Genomic DNA, 6000 nt, shown 5'->3' on the forward strand with positions numbered 1-6000 from the left:
TTCCTATAATGTTCAAATCATTCATCCCTGCAGGTTGGAATGCCAAACAGATCTGGTTGTTTTGGACTGGTACCAAAATTCCTTTTTTGTGGATATGAATATGCGCGCCATCCTGAAAATGGAAACTGATTCCAGGAATTTTCAGGCGTCTGAAGTCGCTAGGCTGGGCGAAACAGGTGTCTAAAGGGTTCTGCAGATCTGGTTCCACTATAACAAGCGTCATTCTCTTCACAAAGTCATCTCTTAAAGCATCATAGGCCGGCTTCACCAGGCGGCTGATCAAGACTCCACTGTCGATGATCGTCCCTCCTCCACGAGAATTGAACTGGAACACCTCTGACGAGATGCTCAGGCGCTTGCCCCCCACCCTGATGCTGCGAATTCCCACAAAATACCATGAAGGAGCCCGGGGATTCGACAGCAAACTGGTGAATTTGGAGGTGGGGGGAACCGAACCCCGGCCCAGCCTCAGGGATCCTCTCTGGCGGGCACGCAGGTAGTCCGGGAGACAGTACGAGAACTTTCTTTGGTACAGGTAGTCGGTCTGAGAAGGCACTGAAAGATAATTGACGGAGAAAATTGTTCAAAACACAGTACGCCTCGTATCCCGTAGGCCTATCTCAAACCCCTGATATTTCGAGAAGATGAAACTATTCGATGCCAAATGAAACGCCCAAATCGTTTGGGCAACTCTTTTGAATCAACGATCAACGGCTGAAATTGTTGCAATCGTCTAACATATAATCGTGTGGCTTACAAGATGACAGGTAAGCAAAGAGGGGAGTTGATCTCAGAGGGAACGCCTTACGGCGTAATTAAAGTTAAATGTAATAATAAATAATTTTTTCTACCAATAAATATTATATAATATAAAAATGTAACTTAATATTTTAATATTATTAAAACAATCCCTATAATATTGAGTGTTTTTTACTTCTATCCAAAAATATGTTGTATTTAAATAAATAAATAAAACATTAATATAAAAAGTGGTTATTGTTTCTAAAACATTAACAATGAAAACCTCATTTATGAATTTTCCTTTTCCTACCAATAAGATAATATAAAACTAAAAAATAAAATACAAAAATAATATTTCCATTTTCTTTATCTATTCCCCTTATGCATATACATTATAATCAAATTTAAATATAATATTTCCATATCGTTTATCTATTGCCATTATGCATATACATATAAGATAATATCTATACATTTAAGATAATGAAATTCAAATATAATATTTCCATATTGTTTATCTATTATGTATATACATATAAAAGAATTAAATAAAACAATTTTTTATTTAATAATTACTAGAGATCTGTAAGCCTTTTTATGTTTACCATCATGTTATATATAAACTTAACATATTGTGCGTGTTTATATACATTTGAAAGTAAAAAACTTCAATTGGAAGTCATTTTCGAGGAAATACACTATTCCAAGCGGCATCCAAGCTAGACCTAGCTTTGCACAAACTTGGTGATAACATTCTACTAGACCTAGCTTTGCACAAACTTGGTGATAACATTCCACTAGACGATGTTTTTTTTTCTTCCATCCAATAAATGGGATGGCCCAAACCTAGGCTCAAGCACTCAAAAATTGTGGAAGACAATTATTGCAGTATGACTCGTAGCTCAATGGTGAGACACTCACACACACCGAGACAACTCCACTCACTCTTATATTTTCCAAGCCAACAATCACATTCATATATAGGATTACAATCTAGTTGAACAAAATCATAGAATATAGGATCTAAAAACTAACAAGGACTAATTAGGACAATTAGTCCAAAGAATTCTCTAACAACACATAACAAATTCTAATAACAGGAGATTCTATATTTATTCATTATTTTGACACTCCCCATTAATGGAGGAATGTGTTTTCTACCACACCCAAGTGATTCCTGCATACTTCAAATTTTTCCTTTCTAAGAGGCTTTGTAAAGATGCCAACCACATTTTCATTGGTATTACAATAGACTAAACCAAATTCTTTGGATTACATCTTTTCCCTAACAAAATAATAGTGGCTCTCAATGTGTCTTGATCTTGCATAGTATACAAGGTTATTGGCTAGTTTCATGGAGAATTGATTATTACATTTGATAATTGTTGTTTTCTTTTCTGTACTTCTCCCACATCTTCAAGAACTTGCCTCGACCAACTTGCTTCACAAGTAGAATTACACAAAGATTTCTACTAAACATCAGTTGATGATAAAGAAATATTTGGTTGCCTCTTGTTGCTCCATACCACAATCCCAAATCCAAGACTGGATGCATATCCTGAGGTTAGTCTTATATAATTAGGATTTCCAACCCAATCTAAATAAGAATATCCCGCTACCTCAAAATCAAAATTATTAGTATATTTAATACCAAAGTTAGAAATTCCTTTCAAATATCTAAGGACTCTCTTTACTGCTTTCCAATGGCTTGCAATAGGTTAGGCCATGAACTAACTTAGGATGCTACTTGAATATGCTATGTATGGCATGGTTGTAGTGAGATATTTTAGATTCCGCACCAACTAATGATATGATGTATCATCCACCTATATTGTCTCATCATCAATGTAGTGTTTGGAATTTTGTTCTAATTGTATTGTTACTACCATACATTGGTCCATTTTGAATCTTTTGAGTAGCTCCCTATTATAGTTTCTTTGCGTAACCAATGACTAGCCATCTTATTTCCATATTTCAATACCTTAGCAACAATGTAATTCACCAAGGTATTTCATTTCAAAGACCTATAATAATTGTCCTTTAACTCCATTAATTAGCTTAGAATCGTTTCTTACTATAATAACATCATCAAAAAACACGGAAATCGTAGCAACATGCCCCTTGGAACACCCTCCTCCCACATCTACCCAAGTAACTGACCAACCAAGGTAAACATGTGATGAGAAGTTACAATGATATGACTCAACCTCCTAAGTCACCTTAAGGAAGTGGAACCGATGGAAAGAAACCACAAAAACCCTCCACATCATCAACAAGACTCCCAGGAACCATCCCCACCACTCAGGTAATCAGCCCCTGAGTCCCACTAAGATTTTAAACCATTAAACTTTTGGATGCTCTCTTGATATGGGCATGCATGCATCTAGAGGGATATGGATGCTCCCACAACATGGTATGGCAACGTCTAGGGAATTTTATACCCAATACTATGCCTACGTCCCCATGATCCGAGTCACCTTTTTAGGTCGACAACCTAGGCCACTACCCAAAACTCAATGACACCTTCAGAATCCACAATTTACATAATAACAAGACTTATAAACCAAAAAATAACTTAGGCCTCACCATCCCCATCAGAGACTAACATTTTTTCAAACACTTGGCATCAATGCAATCTACAGGAAATGAATATAAGACAGAGCATAAAGGATTGATAATTCATGTGGAACTTGAAAAGAATGACCACCACCCTATTCCCTTAACTATTTTGACATCAATTAGGTCTCGCATCCATTATCCTTTCAGTTACAAGTAAATACATGAAATAACCATGATAATAACTAGTCATGTAACCATTCTTAGATACAACATTAAACCATGAAAATAACAATGAGATAACAGTCACTAAAGCCACATATTAACAAGTGCAAACACAAGATAATTTATCTTTTATTAAAAATAGGCAAAGTTGACGAGGTTCGGGACTTCCATGTACCACCTAACCGTAGACATGGTTGAACCAAATATTTCTTTCAGCGAGTCATCGTTGTGCCATATTCCAAGCATGAATGTGGGATCTCATGGATAAAACAATCCTAAAACAATCCATGGAATCCAGAGGTTAAACCAACCCCACCCTAACTAAACCGCTATCTCACCAAAACTGGCACTAAGATCACAAAACCAAACTAAGCTTGGAATGCCTCTAGACTCCAACACTATCTTTAAGGAATTTTATGTCTTCTTGTCTCTCAAGCCTTACCACAATCCACAGCGGATCACTAGGCCCTAAACTAAGAGTCCATCCTCGGGCTTTACCCTATATCTCACCAAACCTAGTGAAGGGATTCCTAGGCCTTTGGGAATTTTCCCGAGACCAACTTCGCCCCGGATTCCGAAACTGTACAACAATTCCAAAACTCAAAACCGAGAAAAAAATCCCATCACACCATGGCTATCTGAAAAAAGGCAAGGCCAGGCTGAAAACCACTGTCATAACCCAACAAAACCATGCCACCAACAGCAAGAGAACCATACACCAAGATTCTTTCTTGATTGATCTTGGCTTTCCTTCCTTTCCTTTTCTTGTTTTTTCCTTCCTTGCTCCAAAGCTAGAGTGGTCCAAGAAAAATCTAAGTCTCCAAGAGTGAGAGAGAGCGAGAGAATAATGAGAGAGCTCCAAACTGAATTGGCAAAAGGTACCAATTGATCCTCAGAATACTTTTTATCAATTATGCCTCTATTTTCTTCATTTTCGATTAGTTTCCTTCAATTTCCTCCTCACATGCAACTTGTCACCTTTCACCTTCCTTTTCTCCTAATTTCCACTATTTTCATAAATAAATATGCCAAAATGCCACTTTGCCTTTTTAATGCGTTTGCCATTTCCTTTGGTAATTTCCTTAGCCATAATAAACCAAATGAACACCCACACTAGGGTGCCTTGTCCAACATTCATCTCTGGACACGTGTCTCTTAATTGTGGTCTTATTTTTCCTTAACTTTTATTACATGAAATTTTAACGAGGGGCTATTATAGACCCTTCCCCCTTGAGGAACATCATCCTTGGTGTTAAACCACACCAAGACCTCAACAAACTATTGAAAAGAAAAAACACTACCCATGGAGCTTTATAACCTAGCTTTTTGTAGTATTTACAATGGATGACCTACTAAAAAGAAAAACATCATGACAACATGACAACATACCAAATACATACAACTCATTATGGTATTTCCAATAACCACATATACACATATACACTTTTGCTAAACCAACAAATAAAAGCATATTATTCCGCTATCAATCAACAAGGGAATCCAGAGGCTCGCATCTCCACCCTTAAAATAATACCAACATTGACTTCCTTCCCAGGAAGTCCAAAATCCATTGCAAGGTCAAGTCTGCATCTAGCGCTATGATCCTGCGCCACTTTTCCTCTCAGTGAACAATTACCGGATCATTGTTCCAAGGCGCACTACCATTGTGCATCTGATTCCATTTGGCAACACTATTGACAAAAACAAATCCATCCCTGACCTTCAATTCTCTGCTACACAATCCCTCGGGTAATCTCGTCACCTCCTTATGTGCAACCACTCACCTTCCAAGTTTCCTAACATCCCCTATCCCAGCGATCCATACCTTGGCAAGGCTTCCTTGCATAGGAAGATTAAACAACCAAGGCATATACCTTCCTAAAAACCATCATACCAATCATAACATGCTCATGGAAATCAATGGACATTATTGGGTACCAGTGTCTCACAATGGTCCTACTCCTTAAGTATTTTACTAGCATGTTACTGCATGTTCTAATTCCTTTTCTTATTGTTTCTAATGCTTGCTGTGAGTTTTGACCACCCAATCGGGCATTTCATGCTTTCCTGTACGAAGCACAAAATTTCCATTATATTTAAATAAATTGGAATAACTTCAAATCATACCTCATTGGTGGTCTGTCAATAAGGTACACTTGCAATCCTATTTACTTCGTGTCACAACAAGTCAAACTAGAATATTTCATCAAATCATTATTTATAAACATATCACATCAGGTTAGCTCAAAACACAATCATCATAGATCAAAATCATAAATCACATGTAACCATCATAAACCAAAAGCGTAGATCACATATAATCATCATAAACCATAATCAAAAATCACATGCATAAAATATTGATACTTATCCTTTAATCAATCCTTAGCTTCTATCTTTGTCTATATTTCATATGCACACTGGATCGGTTACCACACCCGAAAAACACCTAGTTCCTTCTCTTCAACCATGTGCACA

The sequence above is a fragment of the Pinus tabuliformis genome, chromosome X (assembly GCF_031772625.1).
Source record: "Pinus tabuliformis cultivar Carrire ecotype Pingquan chromosome X, CPIR1, whole genome shotgun sequence".
Taxonomy (NCBI): Eukaryota; Viridiplantae; Streptophyta; class Pinopsida; order Pinales; family Pinaceae; genus Pinus; species Pinus tabuliformis.